Source organism: Miscanthus floridulus, chromosome 13, assembly GCF_019320115.1.
Source record: "Miscanthus floridulus cultivar M001 chromosome 13, ASM1932011v1, whole genome shotgun sequence".
Classification (NCBI taxonomy): domain Eukaryota; kingdom Viridiplantae; phylum Streptophyta; class Magnoliopsida; order Poales; family Poaceae; genus Miscanthus; species Miscanthus floridulus.
In genome coordinates this window covers 85,060,025-85,072,839 of record NC_089592.1, presented here as the reverse complement: position 1 = coordinate 85,072,839, position 12,815 = coordinate 85,060,025, and the positions used below count along the sequence as shown (strand labels likewise).

The following is a 12,815-nucleotide window of genomic DNA, read 5'->3' as shown; positions in this document are numbered from 1 at the left end:
TACATAAGCCACAAGGACGTATTCTAAAAAAAAAAGTGGTGTAAAAATATAAGCCAGAAGAAACTATAATCATCACATGCAGTGAAAACAGAGTTACCACCAAATTGGTTGCCTCTAGTCACCGATGGATATACATTAAACATGAACAAGAGGGTGCTGAAAAAGGCATTATTTCCCACAAACATCATATACACTTCAGTAGTAGGAATGTACAATGTAGGTATACACCACAAAATTTGAATGGAATAGCCTAAGCATTTTTATGAACATGCAGTATCACGGTTGCAACTTCGCCGATGTTGTCTCAATATAGCAGGTCCTAAGCATTAGTAAAGGAGGAGAGTTGTGATAGACGTGGTGAACCAACGTTAAATCTAGTCATTCTAATGGAGATAAAATCCAAAAATACAAGAAGAGATCGAGTTCGGAACGATGATATACGTAATAGATTAAGGATAGAATCAATTGAAGAAAAATTTATCCAACACCGGTTGAGATGGTTTGGACACATCCAACGGAGACCTCCAGAAGCACCGGTGCGTGATGAAATCCTAAGCCAGGATAGTAACGTGAAGAGAGATAAAGAAAGACCAAAATTGACTTGGATAGAGGCAATAAAATAAGACTTGAAAGGATAGAATATACCTAAAGACTTAGCCTTAGATAGGAGTACTTGAAAAACAGTTATTCACATGCTTAGACCTTGATGGCTTCTTGTGGGTTTTAACTCTAGCCTACCCAACTTGTTTATGAAAAGACTTTGTAGTTGCTGCAGTATCACGGTTGCAAACTTGATGCGCATACCTCCCATTTATCCTTTTATTAGCTCACTATGCGAGCAAAGAAATGTTGAAGATGTCCTCTATCTTTTTTTTTTCGAGGAACAGGTTTCCTTCTGTTCAGCGCCTGAAGGGCAGCAATGACCCACAACAGAAGCTATCAGAAAGTTGCTCAAAAGGTAAAGTGAAAACTTGATAACATGCACTTCCTGACAATGCCTGACGCCTTTTCTTCAGGCTTCAGATAAAAGAGTTCTTCGGATGTGCGAGCACAAGTTTTTGTATCTCCTTTCAAGAGACTGCAGCGAGTGGAACATGTAAACTGTCATAATTTCTCCTAAATATTTCCATTCGATGTGTATGACCAGTACTCTTTGACGAGGTCACGGAAGAGAGATCCTTGGGTTTCCATGAGCTTCGTAGGCTTGTCATACTCCACTACTTTCCCTGGAAGTTAGTTGAACCCATTAGCATGGATTTCACATGTAAATGCTGAAATACTATCTTGAGACAGACTTTCACAATCTAAATAGTTTAATTCTGATTTATTTTTAATGCAGGCATGCAAAGATCACTACTATAATCCCTAGGTTTTGCAGATCTTGTCGTGTTGATTCATAGCCAATAACTTTGGATACGGCTGCATCTATAGCAAGTTCATGAAGAAAACATACCGTCACTCATTGCAAGTACCATACTGGAGTCCATAACAGTGGGTATACGGTGTGCGACAGTGATCACAGTGCAATCTCTAAATTCTATCCTGATTGTTTTCTGAAGGATAGCATCAGTAGCATTGTCTATAGATGCCGTGGCCTCATCGAGAACTAAGATACGACATCTTCTTAGAAGTGCACGTCCCAAACAGAAGAGCTGCCTTTGACCCATGCTCCAGTTCGAACCATCCTCCACAACTATACAGCAACGTCTCAGTCAGGACAGAGAATAAGACAAACTCATATGTCATGCTATCTAAGAATATTATATTCATTGTCTGTCTGCGAATGGAAAACACATATTTTTTATGGAAGTCAAATAAACGATTTATCTTTTCAAAGAGAAGTTACTTATTTTACTTGAACCTCATTTACAAGGGTAGCTGATTTTACTTTTCTATCTCCGCTTAATGAAAGACGTGCCAAGACACAGTCATGATTTTTTTAAAAGAGTTTTTTCCCAAAAACAAGTAGGGCAGATTTTGCACATGCAATATAGAGGGAAAAAACGGGAGGTTTAGGGAGTAAATAGGAAGAGTTACAGTAGAAGACCCTAGAGTCTAAAGGTTTTAGATTGAGCAGAACTAAAACCGAATACAGGAGATGCGACTTTGACGGAGTTATACAGGAGGAGGGAGATGTGAGTTTGGAAGGTCAAGTAGTGCCTAAGAAGGATACCTTTTGGTATCTGGGATCGATGCTACAGAGAGATGAAGATATTGATGCGGACGTTAGCCATAGAATCAAAGCAGGGTGGATCAAGTGACGACAAGCTTCTGGCATTCTCTGTGACAAGAGGGTACCACAAAAACTAAAAGGCAAGTTATATAGAACGGCGATTAGACCAGCTATGTTGTATGGAGCAGAATGTTGGCCTACAAAGATTCGACATGTTCAACAACTAAGTGTTGCAAAAATACGTATGTTCCGATGGATTTGTGGTCACACAAGAATAGACCGAGTTCGGAACGATGATACACGTGATCACCTAGAGGTAACACCAATTGAAGAAAAGCTTGTCCAACATCGGTTGAGGTGGTTTGGCCATGTCCAAAGGAGACCTCCAGAGACACCAGTGCATTGTGGAGTCCTAAACCAAGCTAATAATAAGGGGAGAGGTAGAGGAAGACCGAAATTGACATGGGGGAGGCAATAAAAAGAGATTTGAAAGCTTACCTAGATATCTATGTTTGAATAGGAGTACTTGGAAAACAGCTATTGAAGTGCCTGAACCGTGACTTGGGGCTCTTGGTGGGTTTCAACTCTAGCCTACCCCAACTTACTTGGGAATGAAAGGCTATGTTGTTGTTGTTGTTGTAGTGCACATCATAAATAGTACTCCATAGCATGTATTGTCACCCCTAGTCTGAATTCTGGATATTTTGGCAAATTTAGTGTCACGACATTTTTTTGGTTTGACAATGATCCATCCAGAATTCCTTAATTTGCTATGAGTTCTGGAAAACAAAGTATAAATAGCAAGGAATCCTACCAAGTGAGTCCAACCCCTGTTCCTTCTCCTGGACAGCTTCAAGCTGACATTTGTCAAGAACCTGCATAAGAATAGAAAGTAATCACTTTAAGTGATTGCTTTGAAGTTTGAGCTGGTATATACATCATTCAAACGAGGGATAATTGTCCCGCAGGTTGGCGAGAAAAAGGAGAGAGAGCTTGTTACCAATATTCTCATGATTCAGTTTACTCATCAGGTCATTCAAAATATGTTCTGAAATTTCTAAAATTATTGGGCACTATATTAAACTTATTGTGCCGAATCTTCCCAGTAAGAGGAAGGGGCCTCAGTATTTCAACTTAACAACAGGTTCGTTCAAAGTAACATTCTTTTCCTGGCAAACTAATACAATGGGGCTAGAAACATCATGAATATTCGTGCATATTATAAGACAATCGTACCTCCCATATTTGTTGATCCGAAAATTGCCCAAGAGGATCTAGATTATATCTTATGGTTCCCTGAAAGAGTGTTGGATCTTGCGGAATGATACCCAAACGTGAACGCAGGTCATGTAAGCCAATTGTAGTAATATCTACAGAGTCTATAATTATTTTCCCTCCAGTTGGCTCAACAAGACGAAACAATGCACCAATTAAAGTTGTCTTTCCACTTCCTGTCCGGCCAACTATACCGATCTTATCTCCACCTTCGAAAGTGCATGTGATTCCATGTAGTACAAGAGGAGCATCTTGCCTGTATCTGATCTGTTGAGTGAAAATCATTCATGTTAATTTTTAGAACCTAGAATACAAAAAGGTTTCGTTGTAAGGCATACATGTAAATGTTTATATAGATTTACCTTCAAATCTCTAAGATCCACCCTACCAACTTGTGGCCAGTTTGGTGATGGTCGATTTTCTTCAATAATCTCTGCTGCTTCACTTGGTATGTCCATGTACTGGTTCACCCTTTCCACAGAGATTATTTGATTTGACAGCTGGCACTGGTTTTGGATAGAGAAAACAAATGAATTATTTAGGGATAGACCATAAGACAATGCCATTCCTATAAAGCCTGCACATGCACAAAATGGAGTGATTAGTGTTTCTGATGACAATACTGAAATATTCATAACATGAACAATACCAAATGCATGTAGTTTTGGTTTTAAATAGTCATGAATTAATCTTGGTGTTTCCATTCCGACTCCTTGGGCTCAAAGTTCAGCAGTTCTTATACAAAATCATGTGATTAAGAAACATTATGCATTATTCACCAAATATCCTGCCTAGCATTCTTGCAACAAATATAATTTTACTTGTGATTCATCATTATCAGGTATACATAGAAAGACCTTAACATTTCATGGCTTTACTTCAGGAAGCTATGAAGACAAAGTAAAATTTTCCCTGCAGTACATTGCATAATTTATTGCGCATCAAATGCAAGATGTGAACTGTCACAGAACTTACTGGGTCTTTTTTCAGAAAAAAAAAACTTTACCCAATGTTTTTGCACAGATGTGGTGAACTAGTGATACATGCAAATTGCAACTTCTATAATGCTCACCAGAGCTAAAAGTTCCTGTAGGAAGAAGAGCCATAATAAAGGCAGAAAAAGAAAGAACTGCAGCACTCATTGTCTCCAGACGTTGAATCAGCCATTCAGTTGCTGCAAAATTATAGAAATATGAACCAGCATTCTTGTCAATAAGTTCCAAATTTTTCTCAAAGAAACGATCTTCTTCCTCAAAAGCCCTTATTGTTATAGCCCCTGCAACTGACTCGCCCAAGTGATTAGCCAGAGCTGATTTGGTAGTGCCATTGATCCTCATCAATTCCTTAGCTGAGGCTAAATAGTACCTCTGCATGACCAAGCATATTAGATTTCAGTCAGTCGTAATTAAGAACTTAAGACATGTTATTTCACTCCTTGGTAGAAAACAGCAGCAAAGCACATTAACTGGTATATGATATATATATAATATATAACAGCAAATTGTATCCAACCAAATTTCCCAAAATTACCTGCAACCTGAGTGCCAAAACCATCATCGGCACAATGAAGAACAGAACTTGCCATGTAACAACAGCCAATACCCCCAGATTGCTATATGCATTTAAGCTGGCACCAGCAGCAAACATCAATCCAAATGGAACATCAAGGTCAACAATACTCAAATCTGAAGATACCTGCATAAAAAAAATTCAAGTTCATCCATCAATAGGAAATATCCAAATGTAAAATAGAACTTTGGTTTTATCATATTTTATCTGTCTAGTAGTTTAAAGATTCGCTTTGATTGCTGGGAGAGTCGTTCACACTACAACTAATATGTAGGAGGTGCAAGTTGAAAACCAACCTCACTACCCAATATATCTCAGGGAGATGAACAATTTGTTTAAGTATCCTTACCCGGCTCAGTACCCTTCCAAGAGGAGTAGAATCAAAAAAGGACATTGGTGCACGGAACAATGAGTTGAGTAACTGGGAAAATAAAGATCTTGATGTCTGGACCCCAAGAGCGACAAGTGCTAACGATCTAAATAGCAAGAAGAACACTGTGAAGATTCCAATTGCAATGTACACAGAAATCAACTTAAGTGTACTAACATCAGGATTCTGGATATTAGCAGCCATCCATGAATTCTGTGATATTTGGCCAGATAAGAAAATTATATGGCAAAGAACACCCAGAGAGGCATTGAAGTAGCCTTTATTCTGATGCAAGTGAAGGATATAAGGCTTGAGACCAGTATCACCGATTTCTCTTTCCTCTGTCTTGATCAGCTGATCTGCTGGTGATGGCTTCAAAGACTCTTTGTATAGGGTTCCACGAACATCAATCGATCCCTTGATCAATATTTCATTTGCTCTGTGGGGGCCGGCTCTGTTAAGATCTGAAACACCAATAGTGTCTTTATGGGCATTTACAAGGTTCTGAAATTCTTGACAATATGCCAATAAATCTTGATAAGGTGCAGAACGAATAATTTTGCCATCTGACATTAACTGACAAAAAAACAACACTTGTTTCAGATGGCATCAACAAACAAATACGGTCACTAAAATAAATATAAACATGGATATTGCTTGATCAGCGAGAAAGTCGAAACACAAAATGTCTTAGGTATGAAAAGTTAAAGAGAGATTAGGATAAAGTATGAAAACATACCAGAACAGAATCAAATACAGGCAAAAAATTGACTTGGTGGGTCACCAAAAGGACAGTCTTATATGACAGAGCTCCCATGACATATTCCTGTCAAATAAATAAATAAATGTTTCTAAACAGCCTATGATCAATATTGCAATTCACAATTGTTATTAGCCACTTACATTAAAAAGACTAGTTGCTGTGTGAGCATCAACAGCGCTGAAAGGGTCATCAAGAAGATAAATGTCTGCATTTTGGTATAATGCACGAGCAAGCTGAACACGCTGCTTCTGACCACCGCTAAGATTAACACCCCTCTCCCCGATTTGAGTATTGTCTCCATATGGCAACATTTCAAGGTCTTTTACTAAAGAACACCTCTCAAGTGTTTCTTGGTATCTTTGCCTGTCCATCGAAGACCCAAAGAGAATATTGTCTTGCACGGTTCCTGTTTGGATCCATGCATTTTGAGAAACATATGCTATTTTCCCACAAACTTGGATCTGAAAATTTTAATTCGGAGGAACCAATTAACATGCTTAATTTTCTTAATTTTCCAATATCATCAAACAAATTAACTATAACAACTTTGTCAAGCATAAGATATTGTTGTTGCATGTTGTATTTTGAGAAAGAAACTAGAAACCGAGGTTATGAAGTGCACATAGCAGTGTTGTACTGCTTAACTACATGGCAATTATGCACTTGCAGCTGAGTGTTAAGATTATGAAGTTACAAAAAAAATTCCGCAATAAAAAAAGCTATATAGAAGTATCATAAATGTTAAGTTAATAAAATGCATACCATGCCTTCAGTTTTAGGAACCTCTCCAAGAACTGCAGCCAAAAGTGTTGACTTTCCCGATCCGACCTCGCCACAGATTGCAACCTTCTCTCCAGCTTTGACTACCAAATTTATATTCTTCAGAGTTGGTTTTGATGGGTTCTCATCCCATGAGAAACTGCAAGAGTTCATCACTATAGGATATTCATTGCCCGCACAGTATTTCTTCCTAACCTGTCCATTCAGCTCAGGCGCATCAAGAAACTTTGTTATCCTAGTGAAAGCAACTTTAGCTTGTATAACGACTCCAATTACATCTGGTATCTGCCTAATTGGATCTTGAACAAGGCGCAGAGTGGCCACAAATGTGAATACGTTGCTAGCATCAAGAGGAATTTTCAAAAGATAGCATGTTAGGAAGGTTGCAGACGAAACTAAAACAGGTGATGTCCAGAACAGGAAACTGTTGTATGATTTCCTAAGCTGGAATGCTGACAACCACTTGATTTCAGTCTCCCTTAACCCCTCAATGACCTTCTTGAAATGAGTCTCCCATGCATAAAGTTTCAAGACCTTCATGTGAATTAAGGACTCTGACATCGCCTTCAGTCTCACATCTTGTGCTTCCATAAGTTTACTCTGAAATTTGTGTTGCAACTTGGCTAGAGGAGCATTGCAGATTACAGTGAGAATGATGACAACCAGCGATGAAATCATAGCAAGACCAACTGCATTATACAGAATCCCTAGAGCAATGCAAAGTTGGACACTTGTTGTCCATGTCTGATGGAACCAGTATGGGAACTCACCAATCCGGTAGGCGTCAACAGTGACATAGTTTATGATCTCTCCAGAAGAATGCTTCAGTTTTGAAGAGCTCGATAGCTTCTGTTGTTTCTTATAGATGGCAGCCGATAGGAATGACCTCACTTGGAGTCCTAACCTCCGAGTACGGAAATACCACTGCCTCTGTGACAAAGATTCAAAGCATTTAATAACAAACATTGCTGCAGCTAGAATATAGGCTTCGTATTTAAAGGACCCTTTCCCAAGTGAAACATTGATGAATGCTTTCAAAATCACTGGACCTGAAGACAATGTAACCACTTTGAGCAATGCAAAGAAACCTGAGACCAAGATTGCACTTTTGTGACAATAAACGATAGTCCAAAAGACCGACGGATTGCCATATGCCTGCAACTGCTTCTTCCTGTTCAGATTCTCCAAAAACATCAAGTACTGGCTATATGCTCGATCTGACGGACCTAAAAGCGGCATGTCTTTGTCCTCAAGAGGCTTCTCATAACCCATCTTCATCATAGGATTTAGCCACCAAAATGTCATCACGCTGAAAATCCCGGCTTTAGCAAACAGGGTTACATGACTCTGAGAGTCAGCCATATCACCGTGAGTCTCAATGTTCAGAGGCTTATATAAAGCACTTTCAACTCCTCCATTACCATCTTCCCTGACGTGCCAAATCCCATAAACAAGGAGCAGTAGTGCACCTGGTAAGGATAGAACATCCAAACAAGCCTTCATGCCTAGTACCTTATCTGCAATCATGTAAACAACTGAGGTACAGCAAACGAATGCAGCATATGTGGTTAGAAGAACTGACCAAACCCGGTAAAATGCTGCTCCAAGGAACTGTGTTCTGATGCTGAAAGCAAAGCTGATAAGGATCAAACTGAGTCCCTGAGACAAGTTCACCAACCACCGATGTGGAAGGTAGACAGAAGCATGCTGGCTGAAGTTGGTCCCCAGCATCCACAATGCAAGGCCAAGATAAATGAGACCCAAGCAGCCATTGAACACTACAGCAGCCAACTGCAGTGGCGAAGTGAGCGCGACGAGCTAGCGCATATTGTCTGCTCTTTGCAATCCTGACGAGCAGCTGGATTGCAAGAGCGATGACGATCAGAGCAGCGATGCCAATCGCCAGGATATGATTCGTGCAAGTGGAGGTGTTGAATATTTCCTCCCATCCACATGACGTTGAAGCTTCCTTGGAGCAAAATGGGCTCCCGCACATGCCTGCCATCCAAGAGCCTAGCAGATAATAAATTTCAAAGAATATGCAATCCCTCATCAGAATACTTATGTTACAGAACTGACATGCATATCCAATCTTGTAGGAGTTCTCATCAACGTAACGATGCTGTGAGAGAGAGGCGAAAAAGAGGACTAACTTGTGAGGGAAGCCATGTGTCCAATGTTTACTGCACTGATGCTTGGGTCAGGTCCTCCTCAAGCCCATCTGTTAAATAAAACACAGGAATGTAGTCAGGTCAAAGAACATTTTTTTTTATAGAAAAAAAAATCAGATTCATGAAAAGGTCTAGGAAATTGCAGGGTAAGATTCATGATCAACGAAACTGTAACACAAGCGAACATGACAGGACCAATCCAATAACTGCATTTTTTTTCTTCATGGTCCTCCACTATCCAAAGAGGGGAAAAACAAAAACAAAAACAAATGCAACATGCATCTATCATTCTTTCCCTTGGAAAAAGAAACACGCATCCACCCGTGGAAATGGAATCATTCCCGCTAGTTAGTAAAATAAAAGATGAGAAATCTGATTCGAAGAAAAAGCCTATACCGTGACAATAAATAAAGAATGAAATCTGTTTCGAAGAAAAAGCCTATACCGCGACAGGAAATAAAGATGATGAAACGCGTGGAATAAATCGCCCCGGCGGCCCCAGATAATCCAAACTCGAACAATGCGGGAGCATCTGGCGGCTGGCGCTTGCGCGAGAGAAAACCCCAAATTTCTGGAAAGAGGGGGAGGCCGGAGGGGGAGTCAACACAAGAATCCCCAAACCCTCGTGGTCCACGCCTGCTAGGAGAAGAAGCAAACAAAAAATAGCAGCAGCAGGAGAAGCAGGAACCTTTCCCAGTGGAGTTTCTCCCATGGGCCAAAGCACTACACGACTCCCAGTGAGCCATGCGCTTTTATCTCCTAATCACCTTCGAGTGTTGCTCTTCCCAGCACGCCCCCTCTCAATCGATCTCGAGCTGACCCAAAGTTGTTACAATCGACAGAATTAAGGATGCCAGGTATAATCGTTTGTATCGGGATCCTATCAAACTTACTACAAAATATATATTTTATTTTATATAAGGTTTGTGATACCTAGTAAAGATTTAAACCTATACTATTGATTTTAATTAATTTATTTACCTTTTAAACTTTATTGAGTGTAATTCTTGTTATTATTTGCAACTTCTCTTAAATTTTAAAAATAGAATTTTATCACGGCTGAATCATTTTAACAGAATTACTTATATCAATTATCATATAGTATATACGATCATAGCATCGAAATAAAGATACTACTCTCTCCAACTCATAATACTTGGTATTTTAACCTTTTATTACACTTTGAATTATTAGCTGTCATTCCCACCTTAAAATGCATACTCCCTCCTTCCAAATTATAATTCGTTTGACTTTTTTGACCCCAAATTTGATCGCTCGTTTTATTTAAAAAATTTGTGCAAACATAGTCAAATTTAAGTCATTCTTGAAGAACTTTTGTTAATAAAGCAAGCCACAACAAAAACAAGTGATATTTAGCACAAATTTTTAAATAAGACGAGTGGTCAAACTTGGGGTAAAAAAGTCAAACAAACTATAATTTGGAACATATTTAGTATTTCTCTTTTACAAATACATCTCTATCTCTCGCCTTCTGTATTACTTTTTTTTACTCCTCCTTAATTCCTATGCCAAAACTAAAATGCCATCTATTATGGAACCAAGGAAGTATAAAATTTAGATATATTGTATCATCGTATCATTTCGATTTAGTACAATCATGTATAGAGATGTCAATAAGCCGTCTCCGATTCTGCGTAAGGTGTTCTTTTAATAAGGAACGGGAATGTGGTCATTTTATCCCGTCAGCACTTTTGCGAAACATTGTTGGCACCTTACTTGCTATTCATTTGTTTAAAATTATTTATACATAGTTACTCAAATTCTATACCAAAATAGTTGCTATGGTGCAAGTGCATGGCAGGGGTTTCTGGGGGATCACGATCATGCCAGCAACTTCAGTTATTTGATTCAGTTCTGTACAACTGCGTTTACTTTTGCCTTTTGATCCTCTGTATTTTATTCAGTTCCTGTCGCTTGTTTCAGAAAGAAAAACAAATCCAATCCCGGTAAAGAGAATAAGATTTGTGAACCATTGAAGCAAAGCTAAAAAACAAATAAAATAGGGAGCACGGCATGCCTTAAGGACGTCAAAACCGGAGAGACTCAAAATCGGATCGGAGGATTTTTAGATATAAGATCGTAGAACGATGTAGCCTAAGAGATGATGAACATATAAAGAGTACAAAAATGTAGACTCTACTAGGTGGTGTTTAAATTCGGAGATAAAGTTTAGAGATGTCATATTGGATGTCATATTAAGGTGTATTCGGATAGTAATAATAAAACAAATTACAGAAATCCTCGTTACTCCACGAGACGAATTTATTAAGCCTAATTAATATATCATTAGCATATGTTTAGATTTAAAAAATTCGTCTGACAAATTAGTCACAATCTATGCAATTAGTTATTTTTTAGTCTATATTTAATACTTTATGCATATGTCAAACATCCTATTGATACTTTAGGGGAGTATAATCACCCTTGGTGAATTAAGATGGTATAAAGACGTAAACTTTAACAAGTATGAAAAAGAAGAAACCATGTTACCATCAGTTGCTGCTAGCTTGTTGGCGTGTTCTTGGAGCTGATCCAGTGGGATTCTCCAGTGTGCACACAAATCGAGATGGTCAGCCGCTCCGGCCTCGGTCTATACCTTTGCCGCCGCCGCCGCCTGACGTACGGGCAGCCCGACCGGCCGGCCGTCCGGGGTAATGAATCCACGGGGCGACGACGGCCGCCGATGGACTGGGGACGACGGTGGGCTGGGACGATGTCTGAGAGAGGAGACGACGACGAGGAGTTGGTTTTGGGACTTCGTGAAAGGTTATGGCGTGATGCACGCACTTTGCTGGAGCATGGATCGATCGGGGCCTTTTTAATTCCGGTTGGTGGGAGGAATGACTGGCTGCCTACAGAGTCGTGATGCTTCCAAGCTGTGAAAACTTAGACCGTCTCCAACGATGCTACCCAAACACCAAATAGATTGTCTACAGCGTTTTTGGTCCAGAAAGATGCTCCAACGGATGACCCAGACACAGCGCGCATTTTACGTTTAAGCCGATCCGATACGCAAATAAACGTCTCAAGAGGGAGACGACGCAAATATCTGGCGCCGCAAAGGTGGGCCCGCGGCGAGGCGCGGCTCGCGACTGGGCGCGGCCGGCGCTTCCAGGCGAGCCGGTCGGATATGCTCGCCGCTGCCTGGATCCGGCCACCACGAGCGCAGATCCGGCCACCAGCGGCGGATCCGGCCACCACAGTCACGGATCCGGTTGTGGAGGAGGGGCCGCAAGCGAGAGAGAGAGGGAGGGAGAGGGAGGCGCCACGCGGCACGCCGTGCTCCGAGTGTCGTGGTGGAGAAAGAGCGCCGCCCGGTTGTGCTCCCCATCCCGGCCGCGCCGTGCTCCTCGCGCCGTGGTGGAGAAAGAGCGCCACTCGGTGCTCCCCATCCCGGGCGCGTCGTGCTCCGCGCGCCGTGCTAGAGAAGGAGCGCCGCCGCCGTGCTTCGTGCTCCGACCGCCACGCCCCGTGGAGGGGAGGGGAGAGGGCGTCGGGCTAGGGGCGCCGCCGGGATGGGGAGGGCAAGGGAGGGGACGGGGCGCCGCTGGATGGAGGGAACGGGAGAGGGCGTCGGGCTGGGGGCTGGGAGGGGAGGCGGCGTCGGGCTGGGGACTTGGAGATTGGTGGGCGACAGAGAGAGCGAGGAAGAAGAAGCTGATTTGCATTGGCCCTGTTAGAGAACGTAAGTTT

General features: G+C 41.1%; 1 pseudogene; it reads right to left on the bottom strand.

The window, feature by feature from the left end:
* Nucleotides 1-826: 826 nt before the first annotated feature.
* LOC136500550 (ABC transporter C family member 10-like) lies at nucleotides 827-12,132 on the bottom strand (annotated as a pseudogene).
* Between the last annotated feature and the right edge of the window lie 683 nt (nucleotides 12,133-12,815).